Here is a 24,925-nt window from a genome sequence, read left to right as displayed (position 1 = left end):
TTCATATAAAATTTTTTGAAACAGTAGATAATCAAGGGACATGCAAGTTGAAAATATGGGGAAGTGGAAAATAAGAGCCTTAAACTGAAGCCTGCCTAATACAGAGGAGAGAAGAACAGATTCAGAGGGATATGTAGTGAAGTAAAGCATTTTTTTTCTCTTGGACAGGAGGTATGGAGAGAAAGAAAGGGAAGAGAAAGAAAAAAGGTGTAATATTGGTTTGGCAAAAAAGTTCATTCTGGTTTTTCCATAGACAGTTACGGAAAAACCCAAATGAACTTTTTAACCAACCCTCTTTAACCAACATTTTAACCAACTACCCAGAGAGTAGTTGTTGGACAGATATACAGCAATTAAGAAGAATTTCTTACAAGTGGTTGTTTTTCAATTTCTAGCTTGAGTGACTTTTCTCTCGCAGCTAACTGACTCCTAATAGACATGGCTCCAATAGAATATAGACTCAATTGAGGATAAGAATTTTTGTCTGTTTTATTCATATCAAATAGTTTGGTGCAAAACAGGGGCTCAGAAGAGACATATATAAATCTACAAAATTGAAGGCATGATTCAAGCTAAATGATGATTTTGTAATCTCCTTGCAGCACAGTCTAAATCGAAGGGGTTTATAAGTAACAGGGAATGTGAACCAGGGAATCTTCCATTTGCCCCTTCAGATCTGTTATCCATTGTTCTCCATCCTGCTTTCTGCCTTCAGAGCCTGGTCTGTGCAAACCATGTCAACATCTTCCTTATCCTTTACTTTCCAGGTGGGCTTGGCTTATGAAGACTTTCTGCGGAAGATCAGGGAGAAAATTCAATGAGGTCAGGGTATTTATTTCCATATTTCCCTCCCTACCAGTTTGCCTTGAGCTCGATGGGTTCCTCAACCAAATCAACCTTCTGTACAAGACTCTGGGCTTCCAGGTCCCAGTAAGTGCTTTCTTATCTCCCTTCAAGCTGACCAGTACTAACATCTTTGCAGTCACCAGCACTAAAGTCTGTGGTACTTGCAATATCTTTTATGATTTCTCTATATCCTGCCCACATCTTTATAAATAGTGCCTTTATTAATAACTCCTGAGATTATCCTAATTCAAGAGCACCCTCTGTTTCCTGTTGGAGTCCTGGCTAATAAAGGAAGAGTTCAAATTAGTTCTTTTCCAATATAATCTCTCTAATGTGCAACTTGGCCTCTAAAAATGACAGTGCATTGAAAGTGGGTTTTCATTTGACATCATCTAAGGAGTGAAGGAGGCAAATATTCATGAGAAGGAGGATGACATTTTAGCTAAGAGATTCTTCTGCAGATGTATCTGATGGCTACAGCAAAGACAAATCAGTGACCTATATTTTTGCGAAGCTTTCCATTTGCAGGGATGATCAATCTGTCCATAACATGCTATTATGAAAAAGATCACAGACTTACAGACTTGAGGAATACACAAAAAAATCTATCAGTCTGTTCCTTGTATAAAGCCATTTGTAACATTTCTTTCTTCCTGGGTTTGTAATGAGTATATGTATTGGAGAGGGAGGTGGGGGAAACTGAGAAAGAATTCTCTGAGAATTGCTCAGTTCTGTATATGCTGAAATTAGTCTGATTGTTTAACCATCTTACTGAGGTGTATTTTAAATGAATAAGACCTTAATTTGGGGCTTTACAGCTCAAGGAAATCCAGTTCTTTAAAAGAGCGTAAGAAGATTGGCAAGCACATGAGCAATACCATTTTTCAGAAAATATATTAGAAGACTGGGTTTATCTTCAACACACGACAGAGGCCATTCCAGCTAAGCCAATCAGCAAAGGTAAGTTGACCACAACATGAACTGTAGATAGACCTTGGGTCGGGGACCAGATTTATCTTGTTCGTATTTAATGGCAAGTGCCATACAGTCATTGAATGAGAAACACAATACAAACCTACAAAAAGAAAAAGAAGACACTTAATATTTGTTGAAAGAATTCATGATAAGCCATCAAAACACCACAGAAAGGGGATATGGAAGAGGGAAAACAAGAAAAACGTGAGGATTTCTTTTCCAAGGGTTTTCTTTAGGCTATTTCTTTGGCTAGATCTGAGGAACTGGGCTACTGGAGTCTAGTTTATTTGTGCATGTAATTAACTAAGTGTCCAGCACTAAATCATAACAGAGACACAGAAAACATGGCCTCTGCCTTCACAGAGATTATAAAATTTGTGTAGCTCTTTCATCATGGTTTTCTCCTTTGTTTTCTTTTCTGGCCTCAAGATACTTTGGAGAACTATTTGACATGCACAGCAGCCAGTGTTTCGGTGTCTTCTGTTTGCACCTCAAGCTACCCATTCTTCCCAAATGTGACCTAGGACAGTTGCCAAATTTATCTAATGCCTTCCTTGTTTCTATCCTTTTTTCCTAACTTTTTGGCTCCATTAAAAAAAAATGAGTGGGTGATAATTCCACAGAAAATTGAGAGCAAATAAAAGCCATTGGGAAATGTGCATTTTCCTACTGGGGAAGGTGAGCCGAGGTAGAGTAAGAACAACAAAGTGAGGGACTTTCCTGGTGGTCCAGTGACTGGGATTCTGTGCTCCCAATGCAGGGGGCTGAGGTTTGATCCCTGGTCAGGGAACTAGATTTCACATGCTGCAACTAAAGATCCCACATGCCACAATGGAGATCGAAGATTCTGCATGCTGCAACTAAGACCCAGGGCGACCAAATTAAATTTTTTTTTTTTAAATAGCAACAAAGGGAGACGAAGCTTAGCATGCCTGCACCATGACTGTGTACTAGAGGTGCTTCAGCTCTGGCAAATGCCTTGGTGGCTTTCTCAGCAAAGGTGAGTTTCAAAAGTCCTTTCAAAAAAGATTTACTAAAAGCTTGGAGCAGGGGCAGAATACTGGGGACAGCCGAAAGTTAGCTTTAGCCTTGGCTTTTATCCAAAATGTAATATTCCTTTTATATCTCAACCTTTGAAAAGCTGATTAGCCAAACACCCACATCAACATTATTTCTGGCATCCTTGAATACCGTCCATGGTATTAAAAAGGGATGTCATTCTTTCAGATGTATCATTAACATCTGAGTATTTACTTTTAAATATGTATAAATAATCTATAACCTGGAATAAAAATCTATTGATGAGATTCTTGATGCTGAAATTCCATCAGTCCATTGAAGAATATATATATACATATACATAAAATGAGCAAGATATAATTTTTAAAGATGTAATTGCTATATTTCACTAATATTTCAACATATATAAAACTGAGTTACTTTTAAAATAGGATGCTTTATGCAGTTGTTATTTTTGCCCACTCACTGTTTTTTATTGTTGCTGTTGCTGTTGTTTAGTTGCTAAGTCCTGTCAAACTCTTTTGCAACCCCATGGGCTGTAGCCTGCCAGGCTCCTCTGTCCATGGGATTTTCCTGGCAAGAATACTTGAGTGGGTTGCCATTTCCTTTTCCAGGGAATCTTCCTGACCCAGGGACTGAGCCCTAATCTCCTGCATTGGCAGGCAGATTCTTAACCATTGAGCCACTAGGAAAGCCCCTGTTGTCTTATTAAAAGTCCTTAGGTAATAGAAGAAACCATGGGTACCTGAAGAAGGTAAAATGTGCCCAGAGCGCTGTGAATCTTGGGGAAGAACAGACATAGATCTCTTTCCTAGATAAGAGCCAAGGAGCTGCTGTCCCTTGGTTTGAGCCCACTTAGATCAAGATTTTCACCTCGAGAAAGATGAGACTCAAAGAGCATAAAGGACAGTCCTGCAGTTATTCTATGGTGACCTAGGCTAATCTCTGTCTCTTTGGGGGCAGTCTGATTTGGAATTTTAAGGTCCTTTCCTACACAGACCCAGGGATCAGTGAGTCCAACATCTTTCTCCTTTCACAGATGACAGAATTAGATGCCAGAAAATTATGTGACATATTTATTGTCACAAAGCTAAATTAAGCCTAAGTATTAGCACTCTTGAAGAAATAAGAATGAGATAATTAAATTAGGAGAGACCAATCTCTGATATGCAAATCTATTTAATTAAAAATATATTTGAATTAAATAAATATAGATGGAAGTGCATCCCACTGGTGCATTTAGGTTGGCACACTGGACAGGCATCATATTAATAAGTGAACCAAGCCTTTTTATTAACATTGCACAACCTTCAGGAATAATTAAAATCCAGCTCCCTTTGAAAATAAACCCTCCATCTTCCATTCAGGATAGTGATTCTCAAACTGTGCAACTCAGAGTCCTCTCAGGGTCACAATGTGGGGGTAATGGGACTTTGAGGATCTGACTTCCTTTGCTTCAACTGGAACATCCCCATTTTCCCACTTCTGTTCATTTCATATATTAAGGGGGAAATAAATTCACATTGTATGCATGCATACACACACACATATGCAAGTGTATATGTATTTTTTCTTATTCTAAAATAAGTACAGATGGGAGGACTTCCCTGGTGGTCCAGTGACTAGAATTCCATGCTTCCAATGTAGGTTCCATTCCTGGTCAGGGAACTAGGTCCCACATGCTCCAGCTGAGAGTTGACATGCCACACCTAAAGATCCTGCATGCCACAACTAAGATCTGGCAGGGCCAAATGAATAATACAATAAATTTTAAAAATATTTTAAATAAATAAGTACAGGCTGGACATGTCTGCATCATGTGCCTCCTGATACGATATACTAAGAACAATGTACCATTATTTCATTGGCATTCCTGACAAAGATGCATAACCAGTTCTATTCATGAGAAAAGGGCAGATGAACCCGAATTGAAGGCCATTCAGTGATGTGCTAGAGTTGGCTTATGCATAAAGCTCCTGAGAGCTGAATGTGCAGTTCTCTCCAATGGCCCATTCAGCAACATCACATCAGAACCTTGACATCAGCCACTGTGGGGATATTTACACCACAGAAATCGGCAAATGCTACACAGCAAAAAAAGTTTCAGCCAGACATCTGTGAAACATTTACCAGATCACTGCTGGACATTATACAAAATAATTGGCCTGTATGTTTTGAAAATGTCAGTGCTATGAAAGACAAATAGTGCTGAGAAAATGTTCCATATTAAAAGAAACTAAAGAATCACAACAGTTAGGTACATGCATAAACATTGATTGGTTCCTGGATAGGAAACATATTTTGTTCTCAAATATATTAGTGAAATAATTTGTAAAACTGCAATATGAATTTTAGATTAGATAAAACGTTGGCTAAGACTCCACACTCCCAGTGTAGTAGACCCAGGTTTAATCCCTGGTCAGGGAACAAGATCCCACATCCCACAACTCTGAGTTCTCATGCCTCAACTAAAGATCACACATGCTGCAACTAAGACTGAAAATCTCATGTGCTGCAACTAAGACTCAGTGCAGCCAAATAAACAAACGAATAGCTTTTAAAACGATATTGTTTTATATAATCATAGTGTAAATATCAAGTTCAGGAAATGTAACATAATACAGTATTGTTAATGGGTAAAGGTGTACAATGTATTCAGTGTACTATAGAGTGATTCAGGAAAAATAATACTTAAAAATATACAGAGAGAGAAAATGATAAAACAATGTTGAAAATATCCAATTGGCGCATTAGGTATACAGAGATCTTTGTATTCTTCCTGCATTTCCTTGGAAATTTGTTGCATATGCATTTCTTAACTTTTTATTCTGAGAAAATTTCAAACATATGGGGAATCCATTAAACCTTGCCAATCCTCAAAGAAATGCACAGTAAAACATTAAAATCATATTTTAAATCATTAAAATAATAGAATCATATAAAATGATAACACCCAATGCTAGCAAGTGAGGTGAAAATGTTTGGTGGATTTTAAACTCCCACAAACATTTTGGAAAGCAATCCAGTAATATTTCAAAAGCTGTCTAAATATTCATAACCCTGTGACTACGTTTCTCTTTTCAAATTTGAGACTGCTCTATGGTGCAAAAATTACAAAGAAACTCATGAAAAGCTGTAATTATTAAGACTGTGTAACAACATGGAAGAGGTATTTTTATGTAAAAAGTCAAAATATAAAATATTCTATAACTACAAAATAATTTAAAATACGTATATTTATACTGGAAGGCAATACAGAAAAATGAAAGCAGTTGCTCTATTAGTACCATGAAATAAAGAGAAAGAGGTTTTCTACATAAAACATCTTTTAACTTGTGATTCATGGCTGTATGGTTAAAATATTATAACTTTCAAATTGCGATCATTTTTATAAATGTTATAACATTTAGCTATAAAAAATAAGTTCAGGGAGGGACTTGAACCCACAACACTGACTCCACTGCACAATTTTCCCATGGCTTGAAGCTGCATTAGAAAATAGGAAGTGCAGATCTTTTGAGATTATTGGTGGGCTTTTCCTTCATTTTGACATCCTTCTTCCTAATGTCCCATATCTCAAATGCATGTCCTGTGTTTCTGAATAGCTGTGGTGGTGGTGGTGGTTTAGTCGATAAGCTGTGTCTGATTCTTGGGACCCCATAGACGCTAGCTCGCCAGGCTCCTCTGTCCATGGAATTCTCCAGGCAAGAATACTGGAGTGGGTAGCCATTCCTTTTTCCAGGGGATCTTCCTGACCCAGGGATTGAACCCAGGTCTCCTGTATCACACATGGATTCTTTAAACAAAGTATATATCACAGACAGTAATTCCCCACTAAATACGAAATGCCACATTTCCACTCCTAAGAGGATTCACATTTTAAAAATACTGGGTTGGCCAAAAAGTTCGTTCGGGTCTGGGGGCGCTGTACCCAAACGAAGTTTTTGGCCAACCCAATATAAAGCATTTACAGAATACAACCACAGACCCAAGTGACATGTTATAAGCTTCAAAGTACAAATACAGGGGTAAAAACACACACAAAAGTAATTTCTAACAGTGATATTTCAAAGACACTTGAGGAGCAGAAAGGAGAGCGGTAGGAAAGACTTTCCTAGGGCCCATGGAATGATATCATGGGAAACAGCCAGTGCTCCGGCTCTGAGGCACCATGTCTCACACAAACTCTACACATATGCTATTTTTCTTCCTCCACTCCCCTGTCAGCTCAGGCACCAGCAAATGATAGCATTCTTCATGCTGAGTTTTTCTTTCTCCCTGTCACTTGTTCGTAAGTTTCCCCTACTGCCTCGTTGAAATCTGTCACCACTCCTGATAAATACCTCATGCCCTTACCTCCTATCATCCATACCATTATCACCCTCTTTCCTAGGGTTTCTCTTTATATTCAGCTCCAAAGACTCCAGTGAGTGTTTTCTCACTGTTCATCTTCTTACAAAAGCAGGGGAAGAAAAAAGTCAGCTTTCCAACTAATTGGATCATTTCCATGTGTTTTTAAGAAAGAGGGCAAAATGGTCAAGCTTGCTTTCAAGAAGTCTTGAAGGCATCTCTTCGGCTGTTTTTCTGAACTCCACTTCTCTGCTCTCTCTCATTAGCTCTCATTTCCTCTCCTGCAAAGCTGAAGAGCCAGGGTCAGGAAAAGGCTGTGGGACGGGTTGTTCTGACAAGTACAATTGCAAAGGAGGTGTTCTTTATAGCCATAAGGAATTGTTTTGGAAGCTTTTCCTCTGAAATAGTTTGGGAAACATAGAGAACACAATGCAATCATATAGTTTATAACAAATGTGTAACAAGTATGGGCATAAATACTACTCTATTTATTGTGTGGCTAGGGATAATATGAATTTGCACAGCAGAGAAATACAAAGACCCAATCATTTGAGTGGGGTAATACTCCTTAGAAAGTGTGTGCAAACTCAGTTGTGTCTGACTCTCTGCAACCCCATGGACTGCAACCCACCAGGCTCCTCTGTCCATGGCATGTACTGGAGTGGGTTGCCATTTCCTACTCCAGGGGATTTTCCTGACCTAGGGATTGAACCTGCATCTCTTTTGTCTCCTGCATTAGGCAGGTGAATTCTTTACCACTGAGCCACCTGGGAAGCCCAAAGAATCCACCTGCGAATGCAGGAAACATGGGTTTGATCCCTGATCCAGGAAGATCCTACAATGCCATGGAACAACTAAGCCAGTGTGCCACAACTATTGAGCCTATACCCCTTAATACGCCATGGGATTGGCCAATGTGGATGCTGGTGGAGTCCCTTCCAATCACCCAAGAGTCTCTGACCCTAGGATGAGCCATCAACTCACCAGCATCTGTGCTATTTCATTCTCCCTAACATCTTCCTTCCTTCCTTCCACTTCCCACCTTTAGTGGATGTTGTGATTTTTGCATAACCCAGATACCACTTGAAGACTGAGCACTTTATCAGTTTATCCCCAGCTGCTGGGCATGTTGATGGTAGATAACCCCCTGCTTTCAGCCCCTATAGGGATTGCTTTGGTGAAAAAAAGTCCCCTTATCTAAGGTCATCCCCTGCTACCCACTCAATAACTCATCAACATACGAGTATAAGGGCTTTGGTTGAGATTGCATTACAGCCTAACTTCTCCCTCTGCCCAGTCCTGCTTTCATCCTTCCCTGAATATAATAATTACCCTGCACGTTAACCTCGGTTTTAGCCTACTTTCCAGGGAATTCAACCTGAAACACCACTCTGAGCTGTTTCAAGAAGAGAGATTTCATACCTGGAATTAAGCCACAAAAGTGTTGAGTAGATGGAGGGGCAGAAAGGGGAAGGTGGATGTTCTCCAGAAGTCAGGAAGAAGCTTCTACTGCCCAGGTAGGTTCCCAGTGCTGTGTGTTGTCACATACAGAGCACTTGCTGAAATGAGAGTCAATACCCAGTTAACTATGTGATGATCCATAGCCATTCTCCAAGACTCTGATACCTTCTGTGTATAAGTGGGAGTATAATAGAAATCTTCTTTCCCATCATCTTTCAAATTTTTCATGATGACACCAGGATTTGCAGTTACCATAGGAAAAGAATGCTGCTTTTGGCTTATTATTCCGTCGAGTGTGTTTGTGTCAGTAGCTCAGTCGTGTCCGACTCTTTGACCCAAGGGACTGTAGCCCGTCAGGCCCCTCTGGCCATGGAATTCTACAGGCAAGAATACTGGAGTGGGTTGCCATTTGGTTCTCCAGGGGAATCCTCCTGATCCAGGGATCAAACCCGGGTCTCCTGCATTGCAGGCAGATTCTTTACCATCTGAGCCACCTATCCTGGTAGGGAAAGGAAATTCCAGATGTTCTCACTGCCATTATAATAGGAATGGCTGTTACTGTATGATTTCCAGGAGCCAATGTACAGATTCTACCAGATATTAAGTATGTCTATCCTATCCAGAATTCCAACACCAGGGAAATGATCATAGTCGTTGCCTAAAACTCTACTAGTCACCTAGCCTCTAACCACCTAACCTCTAACACCTCACCTAACCACCTAACTTTCCTGGCCACCACCCTGTGGCCCACAGCAGCATTTGAGAACTCCAGGGTTAGCACTGAGCCTCTGTCTGGTTACCCTTGATACAGCTCTTTCCCATTCCCCATTCCATGTTCACTCTGAGAAATGGCTCTAAGACTTTGGGAAGAAGTTTAAAGGCATATTTACAGCAGAACCTTATGGCCATGTCACCAGGATTCTTCTTTCAAGAGACCCACTAGCCCCGTTATACAAGGGGCTTTGTTTCTCTGACCTGGCTTAGGTCAGGTCTGTGAGAAGCCATGATTCTGTGAAAATTCAAGTATGGGCTCTCTTTAAGCTTGTCACTATGTAACACACATTTTGTATTACAATAAGATGATCCTGGATTCTATAGCATGTGGGCTCGTCCTGCTATGAGGCAGCTAAAGCTGAGTGACCAGAGCACAGGGAGAGGTGCCACACTGATCTTGGCCTGCTTTAGTCAGCCATGCAAAGAGGGTTTAATTATGGACATACATACCTTGCTTTCCTAAGTCCCTGGATATGTGCCATCTGTTAAAAAAAAGAAAGAAACTACAAGCTCTCCTATACATCTTACAGAACAAATACACTCAGTTCAGTTCAGTTACTCAGTCGTGTCTGACTCTTTGCAACCCCATGAACAGGAAGCATGACAGGCTTCCCTGTCCATCACCAACTCCTGGAGCTTGCTCAGACTCATATCCATTGAGTTGGATACATTTGGAGTCAATAAAAACATTACATCCTGTGAATTGTAGTAATGCTCCAAGTTCAAGCCGCAAGTCTTAGGATAACTTGTTTGAGGTCACACATTTGGAAGCGCTGGGCTGTACTCTCAGGCTTGCCTCCTTATAACTCCCATTATAGTTTTCTGAGTGGATATATGAAGAGAAACATCATGCTTGCATTCAAAGTAACACTAGGCAGAAAAATTCTAAAACCTAGTAATAATAATCAAGGTGGAAATCCACCTTGAAGTTTCTGTTTAAAAAGTAACAATCAGCACTTTGGAGGCAACATGACATAGGGAGGCAGTGATCTTTGTTCGTTCTCTCTGGGGCACTTAAAATCCAACCAAGACTTGATCATTTAGTCAGGCAGGACCTGGCTTCTTAACTGAATGTGAAACCTAAGGACTTTGGGGCCTGGACATATTTATACACAAGGCATCACACTTCAATAATTAACCATATATTTGTGGTAAGATATTTTTCTGCCACAAGTGCTCTTTCTTTTTCTAATTAATCAGATTCATTAGATTTCACTCATACGATTTTAAAAGAGACGGATCTTCAACACAACATTCATTTTCTAATCACCACATAAAATAGGGTAATTCTTGTCCATGTCTCCGCCTGAAGTTAGGAATTCATTCTTAGTTTCTAGTAGGAAAAAACATCCCCTCGCCCAAAGCAAAACAAAATTATGTAAAAGCAGACAGAGCTCTTCCCTCCCCTAATTCATTTGCAATTCTAATGTTCACTCATATATATTTTAGGCACTGATATATGATGAAGCTGTTTATTTTCCAGAGTCAAACGTGGCGTGATTATTTCTTTCCTCCTTCTCTCTTCTTCATTCTCTCAGGGGCACTTAAAATCAGTTTCGTTCTCCATCAACTTAACTCTCATATTTTCTTGGCTGTGATTGCAAGATCATCTCAAAAGCAAAATTTACTGGAATAGGCGCTTCTCACTGTTTTCTCCAGCCTTAATAATGTTAACATATTATAATGTTATCTTGTTAAGATATTAGCAAGTACAATGAATACAATGATTATATTGATGAGCTCTCATTTGTGAAGTATAATAAAAAGAAGAAGCAAAGTTCAGTTAGTCTTAGAAAATTCCAACTCCAAATTTGAATGAAAATCTATTAATGAAGTGCTGGTTATTATTATCCATAATAATATAATATATTATATATTATACATATATAATATAATATAATGTGTTGTTTCACAACTACCTGTCCTAGAAAATGTATTATTGAAGATACTAAGAGTGTCCAATACTCAAAATCCATCAAGAAAACGTCTGCATTACTAAATTTTCATAGTTGCCTGATGCTGCTGCTGCTAAGTCGCTTCAGTCGTGTCCGACTCTGTGTGACCCCATAGACGGCAGCCCACCAGGCTCCCCTGTCCCTGGGATTCTCCAGACAAGAACACTGGAGTGGGTTGCCATTTCCTTCTCCAGTGCATGAAAGTGAAAAGTGAAAATGAAGTCGCTCAGTCGTGTCCGACTCTTAGCGACCCCATGGACTGTAGCCCACCAGGCTCCTCCATCCATGGGATTTTCCAGGCAAGAGTACTGGATTAGAGTGCCATTGCCTTCTCCGCATAGATGCCTGAGGACACTCTAATTATATAGTGAACACCATGGCTCTGAATGGAAAGCAACTTGCCAAGTCATTTCAAAGTGGCAAATCTAATACTGTTTTGTTTGAAGAAAGAATGCTCGAAAATGACTCTCTGCCATTTTTTTTTTTAAATTAGTGAACAAGTCCCCAGCCTCCCTGTGGCCCGGAGGGAGTAAAAATACAACCCAAGTTGTACCTTTTTGTCTAATAGCAAGGAAAAGAAAAATATAATAGACAAACAAAATGTCTGGCAGAGGGGCAGTATTCACTGCAGTCTCTGCAGAGTGACCCAGACCTGGGCACAGAAAGAACCTTTCATGAGATTAACCAAATAACATATCTGATATTCTGAAAGTGTTAGTCGCTCAGTCGTGTCCAACTGTTTTGTGACCCCATGGACTGTAGCCCACCAGGCTCCTCTGTCTATGGGATTCTCCAGGCAAGAATACTGGAGTGGGTTGCCATTCCCTTCTCCAGGGGATCTTCCCGACCCAAGGATCGAACCAGCATCTTTTGTGTTTCCTGCATTGCAGGCAGATTCTTTACAACTGAGCCACCAGGGAAGCCTGATCTTCTTAAAAGTTTACAGCAAATTTGCATTATGTTTATACATGTGAAAATTGAAAAACCTTGTTCACCAAGATAAATAAACCAATGGAAATCATGTAAGCCACTCCACTCCCAACTATATGCTAAAAGTCAAATAGTTATATCACCAGAAATCGTTTTTAATGATGAATCAATTGTTAATCTAATGAGGTCTGCTTCAAAAGAAGGAATTAGAAATTATATGATTCACAAATAGATTTGTTGCCCCAGTCAATTCATTCATTCACTTTCTAGTTTCTGGAAAGTATGTTAAAAGCACTTCACTAAAATTTATAAAATGACAGTTTATTATTGCTCTTTCACTTAGCAGTACCTTGTATAATATCATATATGCAGAAAGGGTTGGGAAAATTGAGATGCTAAGCTTTTATACACTGTTTTTTATTATCATGTAAATCAAATGCTGTTTTCACCAAACTCTTGGAGCAGAAAAGAGACACCAAGACAATGGTGAATGAAATGTCTCATCTTCTCTTTATTAGTAATGTTTAAAATACAGACATAATAAGCTTTGTGAAAGACTGGTATTTCCCATTATGCTTTGATTATTTTTTTGAGTTTTCATATCCTTAGAAGGACAAAGTGTGAAGCCTTGTTATGAATTGTCAGGTAGATGAAATAAGTCATGCCATCTTCATTTTTTTTTCCTCCATGCTTCTTGTGAAGTTGTGGCATAAAAATGCTACTATTCCCTACAGAGGCAACCTCAATAATGCATCCTTAGGTGCTGATCTTGTCCCCAGAAGCAGAACTTGAGTTGAAGATTCATGTGTGAGTGACTTATTAAGAAAATAGGTGTTCCTAGCAGAAAGCAGGCAGGGAGTAAGGAAAGCAGAGCAGAGCTGGAGAAGAAATACACCAAGAGTGGGATTCCATGTGTGATCTTAGTTCTCGGACCAGGAATCAAACCCACTCCCACTGCATTGGAAACTCAGAGTCTTAACCACTGGACCACCAGGGAAGCCTTTGGGCTTTTCCATTCCTGTACCAGTCAGCCATTGCCTATGAGTCACAGTGGGGCGTCGGGAGGCGAGGGGATGGAGGGACATAAACGCCAGGCATTCCTGTCTCTCAGTGTCTCCAGATAAGGCAAATCTAAGATCATGTCATCCAGTCCCATCACTTCAAGGCAAATATATGGAAACAGTGATAGATTTTATTTTCTTGGGCTCCAAAATCACTGAGAAATGTGACTTCAGCCATGAAATTAAAAGATGCCTGAGCCTTGTAAGGAAAGCTATGACAAACCTAGACAGTGTATTAAACCTAGACAGTGTAGACCTTTGCCTACAAAGGTCCATATAATCAAAGCTATAGCTTTTCCAGTTGTCATGTACAGATGTGAGAGTTGGACCTTAAAGAAGGCTGAGCACCAAAGAATTGATGCTTTCGAAGTATGATGCTGGAGAAGACTCTTAAGAGTTCCTTGGAAAGCAAGGAGATTAAACCAGTCAATCTTAAAGGAAATCAACCTTGAATATTCACTGGAAGGACTGATGCTAAAACTGAAGCTCCGATACTTTGGCCATGCAATGCAAAGATCTGACTCATTGAAAAAGACCCTAGTGCTGGGAAAGATTGTGGGCAGGAGGAGATGGGGTGGCAGAGGATGAGAAGGCTGGATGGCATCACCAACTCAATGGATATGAGTTTGGGCAAACTCTGGGAGATAGTGAAGGACAGGGAAGCCTGGCATGCTGCAGTCCAAGGGGTCGCAAAGAGTCAGACACGACTGAGCAACAGAACAACAACAACTCTAACAGTTCAAGGGTACTTCTATAAAGAAGGTGGCAGGTGTCAGTCACTGAGAACAAACCATGCAGAAGCTGGGGTTTGGGCAAATAGCACCAGTATAGGGGAGCAAGACAACAACAGTAACATCATCTACTCCATATTCAATTAACTTATCCTCCTTCCCAGTCTCACTCTCCCCATGCTGCCGGGGTCCAGCCCCGGCTAATCCAGGGAGTTCGAAGAGGGAAGGCGTCGGCGAGGATCAGGATACAATAGCTTCAATTAGATATTAGTTAGAGATGTAAAGAGTAATAGAATGAGGATAGCTCAGTAGGAAAATTCAGTGGAGAAAAGAGGCTGAGTAGCTTGGTTTACACGGGAGACCAATAAAACTTCAAGACAAGAAGTTTGCACCACTTACATAGGCCACAGGCGTCCTTCCGTTCTCCCGAAGGAGAGGAGACACTGAGGCCTCCCCGGTTGGATCTTAGAAGCCCAGGCATAATTAGTAAGCATGGCGGGTTCCGCACTCCAGATGGAGACTCAGCCAGAGTGTAAGAGAGAGAGCGACATGGGGAGACCAGTATTTCGAGGAACTGATCCCAATTCTTTATTTTCCGTGGTCTACTTTTATACACTGAGATGTTATGCAAAAGTCACACGGGGTCAGCAGTCCTGACTTTTATCAAAGTCAGGTGCTTCATACAAATGTATACAGAGGTCTTAGGGGTGTTACATCATCTTCTTGCCAGGGGGCCTGCTGACAATTTATGACCCTCTCCTTGTGACAGCTGTCAGTCAACCAGGACACTTATTTCTCCAGGGGTGATTATTCTCAAAACAGACGCCACCCAAATAAAGTTACATTCCTATAGGGTGAGGGTGTAGTGGGTTTTAGTTAAGGAAAGAATTTACTTAGCCTGAGGTCTAATGTGATTAATATCAAAGGTTAATACTTATTTCTTCTATATATTCATTAATGTGTGTAAGGGCAGGGGATGTGGAGACTTAGCAACAAACATTGGCTCAACAAATGAAAAACCCTTCATCAATACAATTTCTAATCAGCCCACTATACTTATACTAATAGTTTTCTAACTCTCTAAAGAACCTGTTTTTAGAGGGTTTAAAGCATCTCGTGCCTCTCATGGTTGGGAGGCTGTGAGCAATCACATGTGGCCAGACGAGCCTGTCAGGCAGGCTAGAGAACCTTCAGAGGAGTTTGTAGGTTAAAACACTCTTGTCACGCCCAGGAGTTTTTATTAACTGGAGCTCTAAGTTAACTCCTTCTCCGAAAGAGGTGGTGGGGGACAGCCCCCCGTAAAGTCAGAGGTGTAGGTGAGAGCACAAAGTAGTAAAGTAGGCAGGCTCTGGTTATGGGGGTAGATGCTCGAGGATTTCCAGGGGGACTCCTGAGGCCCGATCCCGCCTTTGCGTATGTCGAGCCTCCTTCCTCATGACCTTTGCCACGGGCGGAGTGCCTCACTCTGGCCCCCAACACCATGCCTTTGGTCTTGCTTCCTGAGATCACATCCCAAATAAACTACTTGCACCATAAACTTGTCTTAGGTTCTACTCTCAAGGTCATACTAATGAGTGTCTCCTCCCATTAGGAGGAATAGCTTTCAGGCTCTTCCTCAAACTAAGAAGGACTTCCTCCATACCTAGATGCATTCAGAGCAGAGCTTCTCTCTTCAAACTTAATTTTATTTATTGAGTACCATCTATTTACCTCACTACATACAGAGTAAACAACTGTTCTGTATAATTTGCATTACTTGAGAGTTATTTCCACTGGAAGGAATCTCCCCAGTAGGAAGGAACTCAAAGTTTCCCAGTCAAGCTTGCCATAATCTGCTGTATTTATTGTTGGTAATTCTACATTAGCACCATGTGCTATAGCCCAAGTAATAGAAGTAGAAAAATGTGTTTATAAAAGTGGTCAGTCTTGATTGTACTCCTTGGATGCAAGGATTCACTCCAGCTTTCCCCTCCTTAGTCCTTTCTTTCTTGTTCCACTCTCAAAACCTAGGCACTGAGTTGAAATGATTCCTATTTATTCTTAAAAACACTACTTGAAGATACAAGGGACAGACTTGAGAAAATATTTGCAAAACACATACCTGATTTAAAAAAAAAAAAAGACTTGCCCTCAAAATTAAACGGTAGGAAGACAAGCTAATTTTTGAAAAAATAGGCAGATCTGAACAGACACTTCACCAAAAAGATACAGGTGACAAATAAATACATTAAAAGATATGCAACATCATTCATCACTGCGTGTGTGCTGTCCGACTCTTTGTGACTCCATGGACTATAGCCCACCAGGCTCCTCTGTCCTTGGGATTTCCCAGGCAAGAATACTGGAGTGGGTTCCCATGCCCTCCTCCAAGGGATCTTCCTGACCCAGGGATCGAACCCACATCTCTTAAGTCTGCTCTACTGGCAGGCAAGTACTTTACCACTAGTGCCACCTGTGAAGCCCCAGTAGTCATTGGAGACATTCAAATTAAAAGTACATTGAAACACATACCCTCTAGAATGGCTAGAGAGTCTAAACATTTGTTTGAATAGCTTGTTGAGGCTATATTGCAACCCAGCTTCTCCATCCGCCCAACCCTAATTCCTTCCCTTCTTCCATAAATGTTGACACCAAGGGTATTTCCTAAGAAATCTTCTGCAGACTTAACTTCCTTTTCAAATCTGCTTCTCAGGAAACCCAAGCTGAGACAATTCTCTGTCTAGTTTCCTCTTTGAAGCTCCTGGGATTTTTGGCCAGCACTGCATAGGAGAATCTTCAATGTGAAGGAGTTAAAGAGAAACTGAGCCACTTCCTTTATTTTTTAAGTGTTTATTTTTTTAATTGGAGGATAATTGCTTTACAATGTTGTGTTGGTTTTGGCCATATAATAATGCAAATCAGTCATAATAGTATTCATATCCCCTCCCTGTTGAGCCTCCCCTCTCCTATTCCACCCATCTAAGTTGTCACAGAGCAGCAGGCTGGGCTCCCTGAGTTATATAGCAGCTTCCCACTAGTTATCTATTTTACACATGATAGTGTGTATGTGTCAATGCTCCTTTCTCAATTATCCTACCCTCTCTTGCCCCTGCTGTGTCCATTCTCTACTTCCATGTCTCTATTTCTTCCTTGTAAATAGGTTCATCAGTACTCTCTTTCTAGATTCCATATATACACATTAATATACGATACTTGATTTTCTCTTTCTTACTTCATTCTGTGTAAGAGGCTCTAGGTTCATCCACCTCACTACAACTGACTCAAATTTGTTCCATTTTATGGCTGAAGAATATTCCACTGTATATATGTACCACATCTTCTTTATCCATTCATGTGTCGATGGACATCTAGGTTGCTTCCATGTCCTGGCTATTGTAAATAGTGCTGCAATGAACATTGGGGTGCATGTGTCTTTTTGAATTGTGATTTTCTCAGGGTATATGCTCAATAGTGGATTTCTGGGTCATACGGTAGTTTTATTCCCTGAGAAGGAAATGGCAACCCACTCCAGTATTCTTGCCTGGGAAATCCCATGGACATAGGAGCCTGACAGGCTACGGTCCATAGGGTTGCAAACAGTTGGATACAACTGAAGCAACTTAGCACCCTAAAGATAAACATGTCCTAATCCTTGTACTGCAATGCTGGAGACCTGGGTTTGATCCCTGGGTCACGAAGATCCCCTGGAGAAGGAAATGGCAACCCATTCCAGTATTCTTGCCTGGAGAATCCCATGGACAGAGGAGCCTGGTGGGCTGCAATCCATAGGGTTGCAAAGAGTCAGACACGACTGAGCAACTAACACTAATCCTTATAACCTGTGAGTATGTTCCTTAGCTGCCAAAAGGGGCTCTGCAGATGTGATTAAGGATCCTGAGATGGGGAAATCAGCCTGGATTATCCAGATGGGTCCAATATAATTACTAGGGTCCTTATAAGGAATAGAAAGAGGTAGGAGAGTCAAAGCCAGAGAGAGAAGTAATGATGAAAGCAGAGGATGGAGAGGAGAGAAGATGCTATGCTGCTGACTTTGAAGAAGAAAGAAATGGTCATGAGCCAAGGGATACAGGTGGCTTCTAAAAAGTGGAAATGGCAAGGGAATGGATTTTCCTCAAGATATCCAAGAAATAATAAAGTTCTGTTGACACCATAATATTATCCCAGGAGATCCATTTCAGATTTCTGACCTCCAGAACTGTAATATAACAACTTTGTATTGTTTAAAACTCATAACTGTATAGTCATTTGATATAGCCAATAATAGGAAACTCATACAAAAGACCTCAGCCAGTTCCATGGGGAGCTCTAAAGCTGAGATAGCCTTTTGGACTTGTTCCAAGTTAGGTTGATGGACTGGGCATTTATTTATACTTGCAAATAAACCATCCACTGGATGCAGATTGTTCCTCAGAAGAAGGTGTGACCTTGAGCAAGGAAGTTTTTCAACAAAGGGCAGTTCCTAAAGAGGGCTTATAGCATTTCCAGAGGCTGAGGCAATCAGTGCTTAAGTCCTGGAAGGATGAGAAGACGGATCTGGGCAGCCGACTACAGAATCCACTGTACTTTGCAGTTCTTACAGTACTGATATGTAGTCCCAGGGGGGGAAACAAATTCAGTTAGATGTGTATTACCAAGCAAATTAAACTTTTGTATCCTATTCTTACTTCAGCATTCTTGAGCTTACTTGCTCTTTTGTGGGGCGGGAGGGTGGAGAAGGGGGACTGCTACATTTATGTTCTGTATGCCTCAGTTCCTTTGGATCTCTAAAATTAAGAAAAGCTTCAGAGAACAAAATTTTCCCAGAAACTACTCAAGGAGCAAGATCAATACAATTATTCTGAAACATGCTAAAAGTTAAAAAAAAATAAAAAAGAGAGGTACTCTTTAGCTGAGAACTCTAGAGCAGAAATTAGGAATTCCTTTTAAGAAACACATTTCTGAAGATTGGGTCTTTGAAGAACATGCCAAATGATGCAATTCTAACCTCACACATGTTGTCAATGTCATTAGTTGAAATATTATGAGAAACTGTTAAATAAATGTTTAAAGGGGGTAAAGAGTGAATTTGTTTTTAATACAGCAAGAGTTACATTTTTGGGCACTTTGCATTCTATCACTACAGTCTGTTATCATTTGATTCTTAACATAAAAATATAATTATTCCTTTGCATGGGCTATTTTTAACAGAGATACCCAAATCCTGTATACAGTGTGAAATATTTCTATTTCCATTTCCACATGTTCAAACTTTCATTACACGTGCATGAACTAATTCGCTAGTCTCGCTCACTTGTTCCTCTACTACCTAAGTCACCACTTCAATCCATTCAGCATACTGTAGCCAGATTAATCTTTTTGAACAGCATCTTTGATTACACCATGCTATTATTTAAATCTTTTTAGCATCTTCTCAGTGTCCGACTAGTTGTAAAGTCTTCTCCTTGGCATTCAAAGCCCTTCATATGTTGCCCCCAAAACACCTTTCCAGATTTCCTACTAACGAATGGCAACCAACTCCAGTGTTCTTGCCTGGAGAATCCCATGGACAGAGGAGCCTGTTGGGCTACAGTCCATTGGGTTGCAAAGAGTCTGACAAGACTCAGTCACTAACACTTTCACTTTTCAGTCCCCACCCTACCTATCCCATGATCCCAGCCAAATTGTGATGCTTCTTGTTCCCTGAAAAGTTTGTCCTGATCTGCTTTTGTTACTGCTCTACCTTCAACCAGGAACATTTTATCCACTCTTGGTAGTTAAAACCTTATGATCCGAAAAACCAAATGTTACAAACCACCACAGAAAGCCTTTGTTGATTCAACTAAGTAGATGGGATTTCTCCTACTTCCAATTCTCTATAAGACTCCTGTCCTAGATAGACATTATTTTGATTGCAGCTAATAGAAAGCTATTCAAATGGTTTACAGAAAAGAGGAGATTTAACTGAAATATAAGGAGTAACATAAAATCTAATGCCCCAAATGGCAGCCACAGTTCATGAGATTTGAGAGAAAAACTAACCCAGAAAAGCAAAAGAGATTGCTATGGAAAACACAAAATTAGTTTTTAGCAGTTGGAAACTTGATTTATAGAAATAAAAATAAATGGGTTGAAGAGCAGAATGGACATAGTTGAAGAAATTATCTGAGAGAATCACTCTACTCCATCTTCCAGTACACTAATTAATTCAGCAAAAAGATTTAGGAGAGTTAGGACAGAAAATTAAAGTGGATTAAAGGAGAGCAGTGTACAGATATTGAAGTTTTAGATGTTGATAGAAAAACAGCAATTTATAACAAAAAAAATATCAACTTAATAGCAAGCACTAACATGGATATAAGATGAATAGCTTCCAGAATATTAGAGGAACATTTAATGTTCTGTGGAGGGCAAAGGATGGGGAGAGGAAGGAGTACAGGAATCTTATTTGCTTGTTTCCTTTAAGTTTTACTAAAACAATACATGGCAAGGGATCTTATTTTTGTTTTAATGTGTATTTATGCTTTACTAGTGAAGTTATTCATTGGAGAAGGAAATGGCAACCCACTCCAGCGTTCTTGACTGGAGAATCCCAGGGATGGGGGAACCTTGTGGGCTGCCATCTGTGGGGTCGCTAGAGTCGGACACGACTGAAGCGACTTAGCAGCAGAGCAGCAGCAGTGAAGTTATTCATTGGAGAAGGAAATGGCAACCCACTCCAGTGTTCTTGGCTGGAGAATCCCAGGGATGGGGGAAATCATGGGCTGCCGACTATGGGGTCGCACAGAGTCGGACATGACTGAAGTGACGCAGCAGCAGCAGCAGCAGCAGCAGCAGCAGTGAAGTTATTCAAGTTTTCATATGTTTATTTAGTCATTCACATTTCTTTTGTAAATTGCCTATATATATACACTTTGCCCATACATCTATCAGGTTCTTTGTCTTTTTATTGATTTATAGTAACATAAAGTTACAGATATTAAAATCTTGTCTGATAAACTGAGAGGAAACAAAATATACCATATATGTTCCTTGTATTTAAGCTTTCTTTTTTTGTTGTTATAATAGAATTTAATTATTTAGAAGAAATGTACTAGAGAAAAATATAGGTGACGGCTATCATTTAGGGTTGGACAGCTATTTTTTTCTTCCTCTATTATTTCTTTGCTTAAAGAAAAAAATTAAACAGGAAAATATTAACACCTAACTACACAATAATTTTTAAATTATATGTGGAAAACAATGAAGTTGACACCATACAAGAATATGATGTTCACTACATGCCAGGCACAATTCTAAATTCTTCCTATAGATTAACTCATTCAATCAGCACAACTATTTTATCAGATGTTATCATCTTTTTCATTTGACAAATGAAAGTGAAGCACTGAGAGATTAAGTAGTTACACCACAGAGCAGGTAAATGGCAAAGAAAATATTTGAACCTAGGCATTCTAGTTCTAGGGCTTTCCAGGGGGCACTAAAGAACCTGCCTGCCAATGCAGGAGACTTAAGAGACGTGGGTTAGATCCCTGGGTCAGGAATATCCCCTGGGGGAGGGCATGGCAATCCACTCCAGTGTTCTTGCCTGGGAAATCCTATGGACAGACGAGCCTGGCGGGCTACAGTCCATAGGGTCACAAAGAGTTAGACATGACTGAAGCGACTTAGTATGCATGCACACATTATAAATGGATAGTGTCCATGGTGTGTGTGTGTGTTTGTGTGTGTGTGTGAATAAGTATTCATAGTGACGTGAAAGTCATAAAATTCAATTGTAAAATCTGCTATCTTTGTTCTGAAGCCTTTCTTCTGGGTCTTTCCAGCTTCATAGGAGCTACTAGGCACCAGAGCTTCCCAGGTGGTGCTAGTGGTAAAGAACCCACCTGCCAATGCAGGAGACATAAGAAACATGGTTTCGACCCCTGGATCAGGAAGATCCTCTGGAGAAGGGAATGGCTACCCATTCCAGTATTCTTGTCTGGAGAATCCCATGGACAGAAGAGTCTGGCGGGCTATAGTCCATAGGGTTGCAAAATATCAGACATGACTAAAGTGACTGAGTACACACACGCAATCTAGTTCCAAGGCCCCTGTTTAAATCTCTGTGCTATAATTCTCTCTCTCAGACAAACTCTTCAGACAAAAATAAACATTCCAGAGCATTACAAAATTTGATGTGGACATAGTTTTTGCTGTCACCTGACCACTGACCCTGCTTTCTTTCCTATGATGGTGTTGTCTTGGGAATGCTGAGCTTGGCTCAAGAGCCAGGAGAGTCCAGTGTCCATGAAAACTATAAAGTGAACTGCACAGATTCTTGGTGTATGTTCTTCCAGGACAGTTATGTAAGGCACAGTACAAAAGATTTGTAGCACAACAACAAATGAGCCATTTTGTCAATTCCATACCCTATCAGGGCACCCAGCTGCCTCTGATAGTCTTTGTGTAAGTCCAAACCAAGAAGTGCTACATCTGTCCCTGCTCTATGTAGTATCACACTTTCATTAAGCTCTGAATCCTAAGGATATACTCTGGGCGTTATAGAAGTGAGTGTGTGTGTGTATAAATGTGACAGACAAAAAAATGATTTAAAAAAGATGTTAAACATTCCCCAATTCACACAATCAGAGCAGCCCCATATCCTCTAGTCTATATAAAAAAGAAACAAATAATAATAACAACAAAAATAACCCAAGTTCTATTGTGAATCACAAACCTGAATTTAATGAAATAAATAATAAATGTAATATCCTATGTCAGTCATGGTCCCAGCAGGAAATAGATGGTACACTCAAATTAAGATAATTTAAAGAGGGACTGTTACAGGTAATATTCCCCAAGAGGCAGACTGAGACAGAGATTAGCAAACAGCAAGTTTGCTGTGAAGTGTTCTGAGAATTAAAATTTGGGGAAGAAAATGAAGCAGAATTGGGCAGAGAGAGTTGAGCTATGATGCCATCTCATCTAAGGTCTCAGCAGACTACTGAGAGCCCTGAAGCTGGGACAGTTCTTCAGAGCTGTACAAACTTTAGCAGAGGAGGTCAAATCATTATGCCCTGCATTGGCCAATCATAGGCTATTGGCTGCCAATGGAAAAAGTATCAACTTTGGCAAAGTGGCTCCTGCAATAGAAGGCAGGTCCTGGAGAGGAGAGAACTGACTCCTGAGGGCACCTAGGAGCATAAGTCCTCCCATCCTGAAGAAGGATCTTGGTAACACAGCACAACAGCTACTATGGGGTTTCTTAAAGAAACTATTTCCCAAAGTACATGCAGGGTGTATGAAAAATCCAGTGGAAAATTATCAGATAACTTCATTCATACAAACATATACGAAGCATTGCAGCTCTCAAACGAGAGACTCAGTGGACAATGCCCAGGCCACAAATAAAAACATAACACTCACCCACAACCTGTAGCAACCAGCCCAGGAAACCAACCCACTTTCTACAGAAACCAGCCCAGAAAGTCAGTCTGCTCTCTGTAAGTCAAACTTGTAAAGTGTCAGATTCTTAGGTGTCGAAGGTGTGTCAAAGAATAACTCCTGTAACATTCAGCCTCAAATGGTCAGGATTTGACTAATAACTGACAACTTCCTTAATTTTTGTCCCCACCTCCAGCTTAGGAACAGAATTCCTGGTGGCTCAGTGGTGAAGAATCCACCTACAAGTCAGGAGACACGGATTTGATTCCTGGGTCAGGAAAATCCCCTGGAGAAGGAGACGGCAACCCACTCTAGGATTCTTGCCTGGGAAATTTCATGGACAGATGAGCCTGGAAGCCTACAGTCCATAGAGTTGTATAAGAGTTGGATATGACTTAGTGACAAAACAACAACCAGCCTAGGACCAACCAAAGAAAGTCAAATATCTGCTTCAAACCAATCACGTAGGATTCTCGCTCTTAGTTAGCCCACCTGTAGCTCCCCCATGCCAACAGCCTGCAATTAGAGCAGCCCTGAAGCTTTCCTCTTTATCCACTATAAAGCTTTCCCATTCATCTGCCTGCCTTTGAGCTGCTGCCAGATCACAAATGATGGTGGCCAATTCCCTTTCTATAGCAAACTTTGAATAAATAGCCTTTGGTTTCATGTGGGTGGTCTTCATTTATTTCCACACAACAATGCCTCCACGGAGAAGGTGATCTCAGTGAAAGGACAATTTGCCTCATCCTGAGACATCTGGACCTAAATCTGGAGTTTCTGAAAGCTATCCAACAATCTGCTCTACAGCACAAGTACTCAGAATAAAAAAAATATACATACCAACTTGCTTTTAAGACACATCAAGATGGACAGCAGATCCAGAAAACAGAGCAAGTCTGAGCGCACCAAAAAGATTTATGGAAGATCTTCCAATATACAGGAATAAGAAACAGTCTTCAATTTTAACAGTCCAGTTGAAAGCTACACTTAGTTATTTCAAATATTTCACATGAGCATATGACCTGGGGTAAGGTACTTTGCAAATGTTCCAGATCTGATATGAATAGGCAGCTTTGAGAGGAATAAGCTTCAGAGGAAAATAAGTTACTTCCTCAAGTATAAAGTGAGTTCTCTTCTTCCCACCATGAATCATCCACCACGCCCGTGGAAAGCAAACTGGGTGGCTTCTGTCTGAACAAGGGGCTCTCGTTAATATCTCCTTGTTGTTAAGTGTGAACTTAACTCTCAGGCCACACACTAGCTTATTAACCCTAATAAATGATTCATGCTGGACATTTGCAGAATTACAGCAGACCAGTGGGAATGGAGTGGGAGAGGAGAACGGGGAAATGATAGCATCAAATAATTTAGTAGGCAGTTAACTATATCACCTCAAGCTAGACTTGAGTGAGACTAACTC

General features: G+C 40.4%; 1 long non-coding RNA gene across 3 annotated transcripts; it reads right to left on the bottom strand.

Annotated features, from left to right (window-relative positions):
- Positions 1–488: 488 nt before the first annotated feature.
- LOC138986439 (uncharacterized) lies at positions 489–24,662 on the bottom strand. Of its 3 annotated transcripts, XR_011463281.1 has the most exons (4): positions 24,346–24,662; positions 8,614–8,750; positions 1,840–1,921; positions 489–791 (listed from the first exon to the last, which is right to left on the bottom strand). It is a non-coding gene; the product is annotated as an uncharacterized lncRNA (long non-coding RNA). The 3 variants fall into 3 exon arrangements; XR_011463279.1 differs by lacking the exon at positions 1,840–1,921; XR_011463280.1 differs by lacking the exon at positions 489–791 and having other exon boundaries at positions 1,498–1,921.
- Between the last annotated feature and the right edge of the window lie 263 nt (positions 24,663–24,925).

The sequence above is a fragment of the Bos mutus genome, chromosome X (genome assembly GCF_027580195.1).
Source record: "Bos mutus isolate GX-2022 chromosome X, NWIPB_WYAK_1.1, whole genome shotgun sequence".
Lineage (NCBI taxonomy): Eukaryota > Metazoa > Chordata > Mammalia > Artiodactyla > Bovidae > Bos > Bos mutus.
This window is presented reverse-complemented; position numbering and strand designations above follow the sequence as displayed.